The sequence below is a fragment of the Muntiacus reevesi genome, chromosome 16 (genome assembly GCF_963930625.1).
Source record: "Muntiacus reevesi chromosome 16, mMunRee1.1, whole genome shotgun sequence".
Classification (NCBI taxonomy): Eukaryota; Metazoa; Chordata; class Mammalia; order Artiodactyla; family Cervidae; genus Muntiacus; species Muntiacus reevesi.
Window position 1 is genome coordinate 8,088,321 of NC_089264.1, and position 18,628 is coordinate 8,106,948.

Consider the following 18,628-nt stretch of genomic DNA (forward strand, 5'->3'; position numbering starts at 1 on the left):
ATGTAACACTGCTTTTGTATGTTCACTGTAAAAAAAGAAGCAAATGGAAACTTAGGTGAATTCAATTCCTAATATTTCAGAGCTGTAACAGTATGGTTAGACTGAAAACAGTAAGCTGGTGATACTAGGGGACTCGCGTCCATTGCTGATGGGTGTGTATAATGGTTTAACCACTTGACAAACAGTTTCATTTTCTCTACTAAGTCTGAACATAGGCATATCCTATGAAACAGAAATGTTATATCCAGATAAGAACTCAAGAGAACTGAATTCACACATGCAGCAAAAGTCACAGTGCTACAATTATAATGAAAGTTTTGAGAGGAAGATAGGATGAAGGCAGCCACTGTGTTGCAGTCTGGCTTCAGCTTCTTTGAGCAGTAATTTATAAGAATGTTCTCTGAGATTGTGTGCATGTGCGTTAGTCGTTCAGTCCTGGCCGACTCTTTGCTCCCTCATTAGGCTGCCAGGCTCCTCTATCCATGGAGTTCTCACACAGTACTGGAGTGGGTAGCCATTACCTTCTCCAAGGGGTCTTCCCTATCCAGGAAGCGAACCTGGGTCTCCCACATTGCAGGCAGACTTTTTACTGTCTGAGCCATTAGGTAAGCCCCAAGAGAGTCTGTAGGTAAGATCAAAAGAGCTACCTGAAAAACATGGGACTCAGGGGTGTTGGAAATTTTAGTATGAGGCTTACATATTTATTTAAGGAATAACATTTTGCAGATATTGGAAAGCATAAATCAGAATAAGACTTTTAAAATTCAAGCAATAGGAGTGTGTGATCTGATAGCTTTTCCAACTTTGTGATTGATCATCTATATGTACTTGCATAATAATATTTGCTAAGGATAAATACTTTGAATAGCTAGTAGGCTAAAATTTTTGCTTTCATAAAATGATTTACAAAAAGAACATTTCTCTAATGCACTTTGGGGTCCAAACCTTATATTAAGTTTTACTCTTGAAAAAAATCTTTTCTTTTGTTTGCAAATGTAGTTTTTTGAAAAAGGACTTAACACTTTGGGTAACATGAATTTCATTTTAATTTTGCTTTGATAATTTATCCATTATAATCCAGTACATATTCTGTTTTCTATCTGGATCCATTGAACTGCAACAAAGAATGGAAATGCATCAAGTCCCTTCACTTCTTTTCCCTCCCATGGGGCTCAGTGGTAAAGAATCCACCTATCAATGCAGGAGACTTGGGTTTGATCCCTGGGTCAGGAAGACCCACTGGAGGAGAAAATAGCTCCCCACTCCAGTGTTTTTGTCTGGGAAATCCCATGAACAGAGGAGTCTGTTGGGCTACAAGGAGTCCATGGGTTGGCAAAGAGTTGGACATGACTTAGCAACTGAACTCAATGAGCACAAAGCCCACGTGTATGTTTCGAATATATCATTTATAGGTGATAGGGCAGTGTTCCTTGATCCACAGGTGAGATGCATACTGTAACTTCAATGAACCAGCACAGTATATCCTCTATATCTCATGAGTCCAATCTGAGTAGTATTTTAGGACTTTTGGTAGGAATTAATGGATACAGATCCTTTCTCTGGAGAAATGTTTTGTGTGCTTGAAGGACTAGGATAGAATTGCTGTATTTATTTTACTTTCATGATTTGAGACTGAATGTGACCTTGGAGTAGGGCAGAGCTAAGGTGGTCTCTGTTTCTCTATCTCACACACAAACATGAGATGTGGAGTTTTTATAAACTCAATGCTAATCCTGACACAAATCTTGACATTTAGTCATGTGAAACAATCATTTCCTTGCATCTTTGCTAGTTTGATTTAGTATTATTAAATTTCCAATCAGAAATGCTTAACTGATACCATATTTGGTACCAAGAATGAGATTTCACACATAACAGGCTCTAAAGTACTGGATTGCCTGAAATCTGTTAGGATAGGGTAGGTAAGAAACTGAAGATACTAATTATTTTAATTGTTCAACATATAGTTAAATGATTTTTCTTTTAGTATAGTTCTCAAATCATGTAACTAACAAGACTTTGATATTAGGGAAATTGAGTCAAAAAGGTTTCTAATACTGAAATCTCTTCTAAGAGAGAACCAAATTTGCTTTACAACTGTTTTCTGAAGGCAGAGGGAGAAGGAAAGTTTTGCTAAAGGTTACTCTTCTGTTTTGGTCTACAATCCAAATTTACTAAGTTTGATAATTCAGATACTTGAATGGGTCTCCAGAATTTCATGAAAATCCTTTCCTGTCTGAGCCACCAGGGAAGCCCCTTGAAAGGTCAGACAAGCTTAATTTTATACATTGAGGTGAAGATAGTGTTAACAGGGAAATAGGAGACTTTGTTTGAAAAAATATGGGGAACTCAGAAATACATGGAACTTCCTAGGTGGTGCTAGTGGTAAAGACCCTCCTGCCAATGCAGGAGATGCAAGAGACAGGTTTGATCTCTGAGTTGGGAAGATTCCCCTGGAAGAGGGCATGGCAACCCACTCCAGTATTCTTGCCTGGAGAATTCAATGGACAGAGGAGCTTGGCAAGCTACAGTCCAGTCCATAGTGTTGCAAAGAGTCGTATATGACTGAATCAACTTAGGAAGCAAGCGAGAAATATGTGACTTCACTGGCCTTATCCAGGAGCATTATCTTAAGACTTCTCTGAATGATATAATAGCTAAGTCCTCACATTGTGGAAATGAAACCAAACTATAGACTTAGGAAAAATATACAAATATGCATATTTTACAAACCAATCATTAATTCAAATTGCTCCAAGAGGTAGACTTCTTTAAAAAGATCCAGCAGGTTTCAAGTGAGTGCTTCTGATCGTGTGTATATCTGGTGGGCAGACAGAGACGGGAAGCACGCCTGCCACCTTTGCGTGAGGTCCTAGCATTGGGCACTCCTTCTCCTCCTCTCTGCTCCTCTTTCCATCAAAGAACCATTTACTTGAGAGAGGCTGGCTTCAGTGTTGGGTCTAGGGTTTGAGTACATTATTTGGTTTACTATTGTAGGTGTTGCTGAAACATTTACAGACCCTTTGGAGGTTGGGAAAAAACATCCCATCTCCTTCATAGAACTTCTTGTGTTTTAGCCTCTTCATTCCTGCAAATGTTTGTTCTAATGTGACCAAAAGGAAGCCACCTACCCAAGGAAATGTTGCTTTTTAGCACTCTAGAAAAATCATTTGGTAAGAGAGGTCAGATGTATTGTTACAGCAATGTGCTATTAAATATATATATATATATATAGATATATATATATAAAATATATATATATAGTATATAATGTTTTTACTGAATGATCATAGATAAATAAAGGTAACTATAAATAGTATTATTCATTATTTCCAAGCATTCTTTCTTTCTTTCTTTTTTTTTTTACAGCATGTTTTTATTTTTATTTTTATTTTTTTTTGGATTTGACAGCTGTTTTATTTATTTATTTATTTATTTTTAATTTTATTTTATTAGTTGGAGGCCAATTACTTCACAACATTTCAGTGGGTTTTGTCATACATTGACACGAATCAGCCATTGAGTTACACGTATTCCCCATCCCGATCCCCCCTCCCACCTCCCTCTCCACCCGACTCCTCTGGGTCCTCCCAGTGCACCAGGCCCGAGCACTCGTCTCATGCATCCCACCTGGGCTAGTGATCTGATTCACCATAGATAATATACATGCTGTTCTTTTGAAACATCCCACCCTCACCTTCTCCCACGGAGTTCAAAAGTCTGTTCTGTACTTCTGTGTTTCTTTTTCTGTCTTGCATATAGGGTTATCGTTACCATCTTTCTAAATTCCGTATATATGTGTTAGTATGCTGTAATGTTCTTTATCTTTCTGGCTTACTTAACTCTGTATAATGGGCTCCAGTTTCGTCCATCTCATTAGAACTGATTCAAATGAATTCTTTTTAATGGCTGAGTAATATTCCATGGTGTATATGTACCACAGCTTCCTTATCCATTCATCTGCGGATGGGCATCTAGGCTGCTTCCATGTCCTGGCTATTATAAACAGTGCTGCGATGAACATTGGGGTGCACGTGTCTCTTTCAGATCTGGTTTCCTCGGTGTGTATGCCCAGAAGTGGTATTGCTGGGTCATATGGCAGTTCTATTTCCAGTTTTTTAAGGAATCTCCACACTGTTTTCCATAGTGGCTGTACTAGTTTGCATTCCCACCGACAGTGTAAGAGGGTTCCCTTTTCTCCACACCCTCTCCAGCATTTATTGCTTGTAGACTTTTGGATAGCAGCCATCCTGACTGGCGTGTAATGGTATCTCATTGTGGTTTTGATTTGCATTTCTCTGATAATGAGTGATGTTGAGCATCTTTTCGTGTGTTTGTTAGCCATCTGTATGCCTTCTTTGGAGAAATGTCTGTTTAATTCTTTGGCCCATTTTTTGATTGGGTCATTTATTTTTCTGGAATTGAGCTTCAGGAGTTGCTTGTATATTTTTGAGATTAATCCTTTGTCTGTTTCTTCATTTGCTATTATTTTCTCCCAATCTGATGGCTGTCTTTTCACCTTACTTATAGTTTCCTTTGTAGTGCAAAAGCTTTTAAGTTTCATTAGGTCCCATTTGTTTAGTTTTGCTTTTATTTCCAATATTCTGGGAGGTGGGTCATAGAGGATCCTGCTGAGATTTATGTCATAGAGTGTTTTGCCTATGTTCTCCTCTAGGAGTTTTATAGTTTCTGGTCTTACATTTAGATCTTTAATCCATTTTGAGTTTATTTTTGTGTATGGTGTTAGAAAGTGTTCTAGTTTCATTCTTTTACAAGTGGTTGACCAGTTCTCCCAGCACCACTTGTTAAAGAGGTTGTCTTTTTTCCATTGTATATCCTTGCCTCCTTTGTCAAAGATAAGGTGTCCATAGGATCGTGGATTTATCTCTGGGCTTTCTATTCTGTTCCATTGATCTATATTTCTGTCTTTGTGCCAGTACCATACTGTCTTGATGACTGTGGCTTTGTAGTAGAGTCTGAAGTCAGGGAGGGTGATTCCTCCAGTTCCATTCTTCTTTCTCAAGATTACTTTGGCTATTCGTGGTTTTCTGTATTTCCATACAAATTGTGAAATTATTTGTTCTAGTTCTGTGAAAAATACTGTTGGTAGCTTGATAGGGATTGCATTGAATCTATAGATTGCTTTAGGTAGAATAGCCATTTTGACAATATTGATTCTTCCAATCCATGAACACGGTATGTTTCTCCATCTGTTTGTGTCCTCTTTGATTTCTTTCATCAGTGTTTTATAGTTTTCTATGTACAGGTCTTTTGTTTCTTTAGGTAGATATACTCCTAAGTATTTTATTCTTTTTGTTGCAATGGTGAATGGTATTGTTTCCTTAATTTCTCTTTCTGTTTTCTCATTGTTAGTGTATAGAAATGCAAGGGATTTCTGTGTATTAATTTTATATCCTGCAACTTTACTATATTCGTTGATTAGCTCTAGTAATTTTCTGGTAGAGTCTTTAGGGTTTGCTATGTAGAGGATCATGTCATCTGCAAACAGCGAGAGTTTCACTTCTTCTTTTCCTATCTGGATTCCTTTTACTTCTTTTTCTGCTCTGATTGCTGTGGCCAAAACTTCCAACCCTATGTTGAATAGTAGTGGTGAGAGTGGGCACCCCTGTCTTGTTCCTGATTTCAGGGGAAATGCTTTCAATTTTTCACCATTGAGGGTGATGCTTGCTGTGGGTTTGTCATATATAGTTTTTATTATGTTGAGGTATGTTCCCTCTATTCCTGCTTTCTGGAGAGTTTTAATCATAAATGGGTGTTGAATTTTGTCAAAGGCTTTCTCTGCATCTATTGAGATAATCATATGGTTTTTATCTTTCAATTTGTTAATGTGGTGTATTACATTGATTGACTTGCGGATATTAAAGAATCCTTGCATTCCTGGGATAAAGCCCACTTGGTCATGGTGTATGATTTTTTTAATATGTTGTTGGATTCTGTTTGCTAGAATTTTGTTAAGGATTTTTGCATCTATGTTCATCAGTGATATTGGCCTGTAGTTTTCTTTTTTTGTGGCATCTTTGTCTGGTTTTGGAATTAGGGTGATGGTGGCCTCATAGAATGAGTTTGGAAGCTTACCTTCTTCTGCAATTTTCTGGAAGAGTTTGAGTAAGATAGGTGTTAGCTCTTCTCTAAATTTTTGGTAGAATTCAGCTGTGAAGCCATCTGGTCCTGGGCTTTTGTTTCCTGGAAGATTTTTGATTACAGTTTCGATTTCCTTGCTTGTGATGGTTCTGTTAAGATCTTCTATTTCTTTCTGGTTCAGTTTTGGAAAGTTATACTTTTCTAAGAATTTGTCCATTTCATCCAAGTTGTCCATTTTATTGGCATAGAGCTGCTGGTAGTAGTCTCTTATGATCCTTTGTATTTCTGTGTTGTCTGTTGTGATCTCACCCTTTTCATTTCTTATTTTGTTAATTTGGTTCTTCTCTCTTTGTTTCTTAATGAGTCTTGCTAATGGTTTGTCAATTTTGTTTATTTTTTCAAAAAACCAGCTTTTAGCTTTGTTGATTTTTGCTATGGTCTCTTTAGTTTCTTTTGCATTTATTTCTGCCCTAATTTTTAAGATTTCTTTCCTTCTGCTGACCCTGGGGTTCTTCATTTCTTCCTTCTCTAACTGCTTTAGGTGTAGAGTTAGGTTATTTATTTGGCTTTTTTCTTGTTTCTTGATGTAAGCCTGTAATGCTATGAACCTTCCCCTTAGCACTGCTTTTACAGTGTCCCATAGGTTTTGGGTTGTTGTGTTTTCATTTTCATTCATTTCTATACATATTTTGATTTCTTTTTTGATTTCTTCTATGATTTGTTGGTTATTCAGAAGCGTGTTATTTAGCCTCCATATGTTTGAATTTTTAACAATTTTTTTCCTGGAATTGAGATCTAATCTTACTGCACTGTGATCAGAAAAGATGACTGGAATGATTTCAATTTTTCTGAATTTTCCAAGACCAGATTTATGGCCCAGGATGTGATCTATTCTGGAGAAGGTTCCGTGTGCACTTGAGAAAAAGGTGAAATTGATTGTTTTGGGGTGAAATGTCCTATAGATATCAATTAGGTCTAGCTGGTCCATTGTGTCATTTAAGGTTTGTGTTTCCTTGTTGATTTTCTGTTTAGTTGATCTATCCATAGTTGTGAGTGGGGTATTAAAGTCTCCCACTATTATTGTGTTGCTATTAATTTCCTCTTTCATACTCATTAGCGTTTGCCGTACATATTGCGGTGCTCCTATGTTGGGTGCATATATGTTTATAATTGTTATATCTTCTTCTTGGATTGATCCTTTGATCATTATGTAGTGTCCTTCTTTGTCTCTCTTCACATCCTTTATTTGAAAGTCTATTTTATCTGATATGAGTATTGCGACTCCTGCTTTCTTTTGGTCTCCATTTGCGTGAAATATTTTTTTCCAGCCCTTCACTTTTAGTCTGTATGTGTCTCTGGTTTTGAGGTGGGTCTCTTGTAGACAGCATATATAGGGGTCTTGTTTTTGTATCCATTCAGCCAATCTTTTTCTTTTGGTTGGGGCATTCAACCCATTTACATTTAAGGTAATTATTGATAGGTGTGGTCCCGTTGCCATTTACTTTGTTGTTTTGGGTTCACGTTTATACAACCTTTCTGCATTTCCTGTCTAGAGAAGATCCTTTAGCATTTGTTGAAGAGCTGGTTTGGTGGTGCTGAATTCTCTCAGCTTTTGCTTGTCTGTAAAGCTTTTGAATTCTCCTTCATATCTGAATGAGATCCTTGCTGGGTCCAGTAATCTAGGTTGTAGATTATTCTCTTTCATTACTTTCATTAAGTCCTGCCATTCCCTTCTGGCCTGGAGGGTTTCTATTGATAGATCAGCTGTTATCCTTATGGGAATCCCTTTGTGTGTTATTTGTTGTTTCTCCCTTGCTGCTTTTAGTATTTGTTCTTTGTGTTTGATCTTTGTTAATTTGATTACTATGTGTCTTGGAGTGTTTCGCCTTGGGTTTATCCTGTTTGGGACTCTCTGGGTTTCTTGGACTTGGGTGGCTATTTCCTTCCCCATTTTAGGGAAGTTTTCAGCTATTATCTCCTCAAGTATTTTCTCGTGGCCTTTCTTTTTGTCTTCTTCTTCTGGGACTCCTATGATTCGAATGTTGGGGCGTTTCACATTGTCCCAGAGGTCCCTGAGGTTGTCCTCATTTCTTTTGATCCTTTTTTCTTTTTTCCTCTCTGCTTCATTTATTTCCACCATTCTATCTTCTACCTCACTTATCCTATCTTCTGTCTCCGTTATTCTACTCTTGGTTCCCTCCAAAGTGTTTTTGATCTCATTCATTGCATTATTCATTTTTAATTGACTCTCTTTTATTTCTTCTAGGTCTTTATTAAACATTTCTTGCATCTCTTCAATCTTTGTCTCCAGGCTATTTATCTGTAACTCCATTTTGTTTTCAAGATTTTGGATCATTTTTATTATCATTATTCTAAATTCTTTTTCAGATAGATTTCCTATCTCCTCCTCTTTTGTTTGACTTGGTGAGCACTTGTCATGTTCCTTTACCTGTTGGGTATTTCTCTGCCTTTTCATCTTGTTTAGATTGCTGTGTCTGGAGTGGGTTTTCTGTATTCTGGAGGTCTGTGATTTCTTTTTATTGTGGTGTTTTTACCCAGTGGGTGGGGTTGGACAGTTGACTTGTCAAGGTTTCCTGGTTAGGGAAGCTTGTTTCAGTATTCTGGAGCATGGAACTTGATTTCTTCTCTTTGAAGAGCAATGGTGTGCCCAGTAATGAGTTTTGAGATGGGTCTATGTGTTAGGTGTGACTTTGGGCAGTCTGTATGTTGACTTTCAGGGCTATGTTCCTGTGTTGCTGGGGAATTTGTATGATATGTCTTGCTCTAAAACTTGTTGGCTCCTGGGTGGTGGTTGGTTTCAGTGTAGGTATGAAGGCTTTTGGACGGTCTCTTATTACTTAAAGTTCCATGTAGTCAGGAGTTTTCTGGTGTTCTCAGGTTTTGGGCTTAAATCTCCTGCCTCTGGATTTCAGTTTTATTCTTCCTGTAGTCTCAGGACTTCTCCAACTATACAGCACTGATAATAAAACTTCTAGGTTAATGGCGAAAAGATTCTCCCCTGTTAGGGGCTCCCAGAGAGGTTCACAGAGTTACATGAAGAAGAGGACAGGGAAGAGGGAAATAGAGATGAGCAGGAGGAGAAAAAGGGGGACTCAAGAGGAGAGAGACAGATCTATGCAGTCGTCTGTTCCTAGAGTGTTCTCCGTAGCCCAGACACCAGCAAAGATTCACAGAATTGAATTGGGAAGAGAAGGGGAAAGGAGGAAATAGAGGTGTTCTGAGGTAGAAAACAGAGAGTCAAGATTGGGACAGAATAATCACCACACTCCTGAATAAAAATGGAAACTGAATACTGGATTCTTAAATGTTTACAGTTTATATCATATACTGAAGAACAAAAATTAAAAATCTAGAGTATAGGTTAGACTCATAAAAATACTATATTAAAAACAAAAACAAAAACACCCCCCAAAAAATTTTAGAAATATATATGAGGTTCGGTTTAAAAATAAGGCTTCTCTTCTTTTTTTTTTCCTCTTTTCCCCTCCTCTTTGTAAGGTTATAGTGTATTGAAAATGAATAATTAAGGAGTAGTAGAGGAGTACTAGAGGACTTTAAAAGAAATAAGAGAAGAAGAAAAATAAAAAATAGAGGAGAAGGGAAAAAAAAAAAAAGAAGAAGAGAAAAAAAAGAGGAAAAAAAATTTTCCCTAACTACAAAAATCGTAAGAATTTATGAAAATGAATGTTAAGGAGTAATGGGGGAGTAATAGGGAATTTTAAAGGAAAATAAAAGAGAAAAAATTAAAAAGAAAAAATAAAACTAAAAAAAAAAAATTTCTTTTTTTTTCCCCTGCTTAAAAAAAAAAAAAAAGAAAGAAAGAAAGAAAGAAAAAAAAAAGTAAAAATATATGTAGGAAGTTCTCTGGAGCTGTTGCGGTCAGTGTGGGTTCGGCTCAGTTTCAGATAGCTCCTCGTTCCAGCTTACACTTCTTGATATCTACAGGACCCTTGTGGTGTGGTCAGTGTTTCCTACAGGGATTTTAATCTCTTGCACCAGTTCCTTCTGAAGCGGTTTGGCTTCTGTTTGCCAGGCTCTTCAGGGCCTCATTTCCGCCCTGACCCAAGTGGGCAGAGGTGGACTCTTATTCAGGTAGCTAGTTCCGTCGCGCTGCAGGGAGGGGCTAGAGTTGCTCGGGCTCCGGAGCTGCTCAGGCTCCCAGCTGTTCTATATGGAGCGGCACTGCGCGCAGTTCCAGCCCTCGGGTGTTCCGCCAAGGGTCGGAACTGAGATCTGCGTCTGCTCCCTGTGCCCTCCCAGTCAGAGCGGTCCAGGCAGCCAGGGGCTTGACGCTTGTCGGGCGCACTCTCCCCGGGTGCGCGCGCCCACTCCCTTCCGCGGTCCCAGCGTCAGATTCCGCCGGCGCCAGTCCTGTGCGTGCGCCTTCTGCCCGCCGCGTCCCTAGCCCCAGTCCCCGCCTGCGCCAGTCGGGTGCCTGTGCCCTTTGTCTCGCCGCGACCCTCCCGGCGGATGTCGACCATCCAGAATCTCGGTCCCTTTGCTCTGCGAACCGCAGGTAGCGTGTTCTGGCCGGTTAATTTTTTCTCTCTTGCTCTCCCACAGTTCAAGCTGGGAACTCACAGAAGCTCCCTCCGATTGTCCACAGGGCTCTCAGGCCCGGACCCTGCCCCAAATAATGCCGCTCGCTCCTCTCCGTTCCGCTCCCACTTGCTGGTGGCGGATGTGGGTGTCTGGGGTACTTTCCTGCTGGGAGTTGCTTTTAGGCTCGTAATCTGTGGGTTTTATTATTGTTTCTCTCCCAGTCAGGTTGCCCTCTGAGATTCAAACACTTCCCCCAGGCCCGCCAGGTCGAGGGTTCCCCGGTGTCTGGGAACGTCCTCTATTAAGACCCTTCCCGGGACGGCTCTCCGTCCTTAGCTCTTTTGTCTCACTTTTTATCTTTTATATTTTGTCCTACCTCCTTTCGAAGACAATGGGCTGCTTTTCTGGGCGCCTGGTGACCTCTGCTAGCGATCAGAAGTTGTTTTGTGAAGTTTGCTCTGTGTACAGTTATTCTTTTGATGAATTTCTAGGAGAGAAAGTGGTCTCCCCGTCCTACTCTTCCGCCATCTTGGCTCCTCCCTCCAAGCATTCTTTCTTAATGGGACCTTTATGACTAGATTCAGGTCAGAGAGAAATACTTAGATAAGTAGTTTTTTTTTTTTTTTTTTTAATTCAAAGAATATGTCTTATGAAAAACAATTCTCAAAGATACTGTTATGTGAACTCTTTCTTGTCATGTTCCTTTCAGTACTGGTGAAGATTTATAAAAAGTACCTATATATTAAAGGATTTATGTGCACAAGGAAAAAGCAAAAAAGAAAAATTTTGCAATATCCTCCCTGAGGGAAAGTTTTTTATTGTTATTTATTGAGCTGAGAGTGATTGAACTAGGTTTACTATAAAATATAGGGCTGGATGTGGTCCCTGAACCTTGCAAATAATTCCAATTTGAGAGGTGTTTTAAATTTTTATTGAATGGTAAATGTTTCTCTTTTTGATCTCCTATGAATCAAATATGCCCTGTGAGTTTTTGATGCTTGCTAGCCAGCATTCTGTTTAATTGTTCAACTGTAGGGAAATGTATCCAGTGACTTCTCCTGTGAGCCATAATCACACTGGTTAAAAGATTCATGGGGCCCATTCATATCTCGTTTAGCACCTCCCATGGTATAGATCAGAGTGTGGAGTCTACCTTGCCTTCAAAAGTCCTCCTGTGCTTGGATCCTCTCAGTGGGGCACTGGAAACATGCTGAGCATTCGATTCCTCATTTCCCATTATAGTCCCGCTGAATTTCAGTTGGTGAACGATGAGATACTAATGTTTACCTAGATTATATTTAAGGAGGAACTCAGTGAAATACTTGAAAGAAAACTGTTAAGAGAAAAACCTTCTGGGGAAGAATTTTTATTTTACTATTCACATGCATGAAATCTGGGTATGTATCATGAGACTGTTTAAGAAAATGAACCTGATTTTCTTTCTGCTTCACAGAAAGGGTGGCAGATCGACATAAAAACATGCCCTGTGAGAAGCTTGGCATGACTTCATATAGAGTATGCAATGATGTCATTCTACCAAGTGAACAGTGTGCTTCACTGGAAAGACTTCAGGTATGGGAGATGGGAATTGATTAAGCTGCATTCAAGTCTTGCCCCTTTGTGCACTGATCTTCTCCCCACTGCATGATCGTACAGTATGTCTGGGATTAAGAGAAAGACACAAGAAAGCTTTAGGGAACTGATGGATGGTAGAGAGCATTTCTTATCTGTTCATTTTGGCCTCATGCTTAGAATTAAGAATTGTTAACATACTTTCCAGTAGTCATGTATGGATGTGAGAGTTGGATAATGAAGAAAGCTGAGCGCCAAAGAATTGATGCTTTTGAACTGTGGTGTTGGAGAAGACTCTTGAGAGTCCCTTGGACTGCAAGGAGATCCAACCAGTCCATCCTAAAGGAGATCAGTCCTGAGTGTTCATTGGAAGGACTGATGTTGAAGCTGAAACTCCAATACTTTGGCCACCTGATGCAAAGAGCTGACTCATTGGAAAAGACCCTAATGCTGGGAAAGATTGAGATCAGGAGGAGAAGGGGATGACAGAGGATAAGATGATTAGTTGGCATCACTGACTCGATAGACATGGGTTTGAGTAGACTCTGGCAGTTAGTGATGGAGGGAGGCGGGGCATGCTGCCATTCCTGGGATCGCAAAGAGTCGGACATGATTGAGCGACTGAACTGAACTGAACTGAACATACTTATGGGATCAGATTATCTAGATAAAAATTCACAATAAGGGCTTCCCAAGTGATACAGTGATAAAGAATACACTTGCCAATGCAGGACATTCAAGAGGCTTGAATTCAATTCCTGGGTTGGAGAGATCCTCTTGAGTAGGAAATGAGAAACTACTCCAGTATTCTTGCCTGGAAAATTCCATGGCTAGTGGAGTTTGGTGGGTCACATGGGATTGTGGAGTCAGACACCACGGAGCACACACACAAAGTCATCACAGCAATTATCAGTCATTCTGGGAGGGATCAGACAGGATCACATGTAGGCTTGGAAACCTTTCCTCAGGACATGCACATATGTGCATATACTTACCACTCTAGATGAGGGTGTTTGCAAGTATGGAAAGATGAATATGCACCATTTTAGAAGTACTGATTTAAGGCATAAGTTTTCTATCTCTACATGTCATTTCAAACTTAAAGACTGGAAAGAAAAAATAAAAAAACAAAAACAAAACAACCCTCTAACAGGGAGCCTGCAATTGTCACTTCTGTTCTTTATCAGACAGCATGTGCTTACTGTTTAGTGATTTCCTATGCCTGCCTCTGTAGCTGGCTTGTAGGTTTAGGGCTGTAGTTCAAGAGGCCAATCCAGTTAGCTTCCTATCATTAAGGGAGGCCAGGAGAGTTAGCTTCATATTGTTAGGGAAGGTGAGAAGAGTAAGGTTGTGATCTGTAGCTCTGAATCATAACCAAAGTGCAAGGATGTGGGGATAAAGTGGAGAGCTGGTGATCTAGGCAGAAAATGAACAAGAAAATCAATTAAATACTAGTGAATATAAACAAACTTGGCATCTCATTTACATAATTCAAAATTAAAAAATCTCAAAGAACAAGAAGTTTTTTTTTTTTCCTGAATATTTGTGATAAACTCATGTGACTAAAATCTGAGCTGAATTGAGGGAAGATATGAACTCTTTATTTATGCTGCTTATCTGCAGTTAATATTAGTATTAACAAATATTAATATAACTGTTAATGAGTTACTTCCCTCGGATAAATCTGAGAATGTTCTGTAAATTATGATTTTTGCATTGTATTTCCTTTATAAAATCTGAAAACAACCCTGTTTCCTGAAATATATCTGCCACCAAGTATAGACCTATATTTTGATCTTTGTGTGCTAAAAAAGAGTGTTAAGAAATACAAGTGTAATTGAAAATTGCACACTGAATTATGCATCTATATCTTGAAAATAGTTTTTTTAAATAGATCTTTTATGTATGAGAAATATATAAAATATTACCTCCATCTTTTCTTTTCCTGACATAAGATGTGCTGTGTTTGCTGTGGTTAGTTGCTCAGTTGTGTCTGACTTTTTGTGACCCCATGGACTGTAGGCCCCCAGGCTCCTCTGTCCATGGGGATTCTCCAGGCAAGAATACTGTAGTGGGTGGCCATGCTCTCCTCCAGGGGATCTTAACCACCCAGGGATCGAACCCAAGTCTCCTGCGTTGATAGGTAGATTCTTTACTGTCTAGCCCACCAGGGAACCTGACATGAAAGTGAAAAGTCGCTCAGTCGTGTCTGATTCTTTGGACCATATAGACTACACAGTCCATGGAATTCTCCAGGCCAGAATACTGGAGAGGGTAGCCTTTCTCTTCTCCAGGGGAATTTTCCCAACCCAGGGATCAAACCCAGGTCTCCCGCACTACAGGAGGATTCTTTACCAACTGAGCTACAAGGGAAGCCCAGAACCCAATATAAGATAGGACTAACAAAGTGATATTATCTACTTGAGATAAGGAGGCTTAATGTATCCTTGAAAACAGTCCCATGTGAATTTATGTCCACCTGGGCAAAGACAACTTGAATTGGTGGGAAAATTGGCAGGTGTGGAGTCATAAACCATCTGTTTCTAAAGTCATATGCTTTTGACTAAGTCACCTAGATTTTATGAAATTCAGTATTCGCACTTGAAAATGGGAGATAATATGTCACAGAGTGTTGATGAAAGAATTTGAGTTAAGTCAAATTACACATGTATGTAAAATTTCAATCTAATGCACTTTTATAATCACCTCAGAGGGAGGTGCAAGACAGATTTAAAAAAAAATGTAACATCTGAGAACATTCCCATAATTGTTTTTCAAAGGTATTTTCATTAATAATTAAGATACAGTAGATAAAACTCTGATAGTTCTTGCTTACAGTAGTGGTTATAATTGTGTATGCATGTGTGTAAGCTGCTTCATTCATGTCCGATTTTTTGAAACCCTATGAACAGTAGCCCACCAGGTTCCTCTGTCCATGGGATTCTCCAGGCAAGAATACTGGAGTGGGTTGCCATTTCCTCCTCCAGGGAATCTTCCTGACCCAGGGATCAAACCTGCAACTCTTATGTCTCCTGAATCAGCAGGCTGGTTCTACCACTGGCATCACCTGGGAAGCCCTGTATGCATGTGTATCAGGGTGCTATTCTAAGTACTATAAATATATAAGCTGGCTAAACCATTCTAGCCTCTATGAGATAGTAGTATTGTTGTCTTATTCAGTTCAGTTGCTCAGTCATGTCCAACTCTTTGTGACCCCATGGACTCAGCACACCAGGCTTTCCTGTCCATCACCAACTCGAAATATATTTAGAATTGCCAATTGTTGTCCTATTGCTTTTTGGCAAATGAGAAAAATGAAGACACAGAAATTTAAGTAACTTGTCCAAGGTCACATGGGTAGCAAATGTCAGAGCCATCAATTGAAACCTGGTAGTTTGAGCTTGTAATATTCATATTATGCCATATACACTATGCTATAATGCCTCTCACTGAAAGTCAACCCTACGTGGAAGTCTTATTACACATGTAGCTAAGCATAGATGAAAATAGTTTCTTCGTTGATAGGCTAGTTCTTCAGTGAGATCCTAGTATTCATTTAGCGATTGTATTTTTGCTCTATTGAATGATCATTGTAAGCGTGAAGAGGACTAATTGATATTTCATGGAAAAATGATCAAAGTCTATAGTTTGCTGTGTGGACCAAAATGAAAATTTTTGACTTTGCAGATAAAAAGATCATGTTTTATATTTCACTTATCTGGTTTCAGATGTACTCTTTCCTGAAACTGAAACTTCAGAAGTTAGTTTCTTTAGTAAATGATAATGGCTTTCTAAATTAAAATTCCAGATTTGTTATCTCATATCTTTTTGAACTTGGGGCAATTACTTAACTTTTTTAATGTCTCTTCAAATCACAACGATTAGTGATAGTTATGATTGGAAGTCTGTGATATAGGATTACAGAAGTCATAAGTGATTCAAAGCATAAAGCATATATAGTGTTTAGAATCCCCAATTGTTTTACTTCCATTGTGTCTTTGCAGACAATGAGTTGAAAAATTATTTAGCCAATTTGTGTAATTATTTTTAAAACATACAATGACAAGTTGTGATCAACAGACAGTGTGCCTTCATTTTCGAGACCAGCCAAATAATTACATATGAGATTTGATCACAAAAAGCTTAAAGACTTAAAGAAAGTGCTGCAATATTGTTCCATGAAATGAATTTCCTGTAACTTAAAGTGCTCCTCATGTGTCATCCCATTACTTCTAAGACCTTGCTGTATTGTCTTTTGTTTCCCTAGTTGTCATTCAGTTTGTAGCTCTGTATGCTGGATTGTGTGTGTGATTTGAGATTAATTAAAATCAATGATAAATTATATATTGAGGTGAAAAAATCAGGGCAGCAATGAATGGGAAAATTCCAAACTAGTTGTATAGTCTATGGGACTCCAAAAATATTGGACATTGTCAAAGATAAAAACAAAGACTTGTGGGAAGTGTTAAGAGTTTATGCAGTGAAACTGGCATCTACTTTCTGGCTCTAATTATATTCTCAAATATAAAATTCAGAAGTCACTTTTATAAACATAGATAAAATGATATTCAGGTACTGCAGTCATTTAAGGGAGCACATAAACACAAGCGATAATAACACAATGTTGTAATTGGCATGTGTGTTTATTTTTAGTTTCAAAATATGTTTAATAGGACATCATTGACAAAAATAATGAAGTTAGTATATTTTCCCCAGATTTCACATCTTTCACTATCTTTTATTTATTTATCACTTTGGCTATTAAAATTAATTTATTTAGTTTAATTGGAAGCTAATTACTTTACAATATTATGGTGGTTTTTGCCATACATTGACATGAATCAGCCATGGGTGTACATGTGTTCCCCATCCTGAATCCCCCTCCCACCTCCCTCCACATCCCATCCCTCAGTGTCATTCCTGTGCACCAGCCCCGAGCATTTGTCTCATGCATCGAACCTGGACTGGTGATCTATTTCACATATGATAATATACATGTTTCAATGCTATTCTCTCAGATCATCCCACCCTCGTCTTCTCCCATAGAGTCCAACAATCTGTTCTTTACATCTGTGTCTCTTTTGCTGTCTCACATATACGGTCATTGATACCATCTTTCTAAATTCCATATATATATGCGTTATTATACTGTATTGGTGTTTTTTTTTCTGACATACTTCACTGTGTATAATAGGCTCCAGTTTCATCCACCTCATTAGAACTGACTCAAATGTATTCTTTTTAATGTCTGAGTAATATTCCATTGTGTATGTGTATCACAGCTGTCTTATCCATTCGTCTGCTGATGGACATATAGGTGGCTTCCATGTCCTGGCTATTGTAAACAGTGCTGTGATGAACATTGGGGTACATGTGTCTCTTTCAATTTTGGTTTCCTTGGTGTGTATGCCCAGCAATGAGATTGCTGGGTCGTATGGCAGTTCTATTTCCAGTTTTTTAAGGAATCTCCACACTGTTCTCCATAGTGGCTGTACTAGTTTGCATTCCCACCAACAGTGTAAGAGGGTTCCCTTTTCTCCACACCCTCTCCAGCATTTATTGGTTGTAGACTTTTGGATAGCAGCCATTCTGACTGGTGTGAAATGGTATCTCATTGTGGTTTTGATTTTCATTTCTCTGACAATGAGTGATGTTGGGCATCTTTTCCTGTGTTAGTCATCTGTATGTCTTCTTTGGAGAAATGTCTGTTTAGTTCTTTGGCCCATTTTTTGATTGGGTCATTTATTTTTCTGGAATTGAGCTACAGGAACTGCTTGTATATTTTTGAGATTAATTGTTTGTCAGTCGCTTCATTTGCTATTATTCTCTCCCATTCTGAAGGCTGTCTTTTCACCTTGCTTATAGTTTCCTTCATTGTGCAAAAGCTTTTAAGTTTAATTAGGCCCCATTTGTTTGTTTTTGCTTTTATTTCCATTACTTTGGGAGATGGGTCATAGAGGATCCTGCTGTGATTTATGTCAGAGAGTGCTTTGCCTATGTTTTCCTCTAAAGTTTTACAGTTTCTGGTCTTACATTTAGATCTTTAATCCATTTTGAGTTTATTTTTGGGTATGGTGTTAAAAATTGTTCTAGTTTCACTCTTCTACAAGTGGTTGACCAGTTTTCCCAGCACCATTTGTTAAAAAGATTGTCTTTTTTTCTTGCCTCCTTTCTCAAAGATAAGATGTCCATAGGTACGTGAATTTATCTCTGGGCTTTCTATTTTTTTCTATTGATCTATATTTCTGTCTTTGTGCCAGTACCATACTGTCTTGATGACTGTGCTTTGTAGTATAGTCTGAAATCAGGCAGGTTGATTCCTTCAGTTCCACTTTTCTTTCTCAAGATTGCTTTGGCTCTTCGATGTTTTTTGTATTTCCATACAAATTGT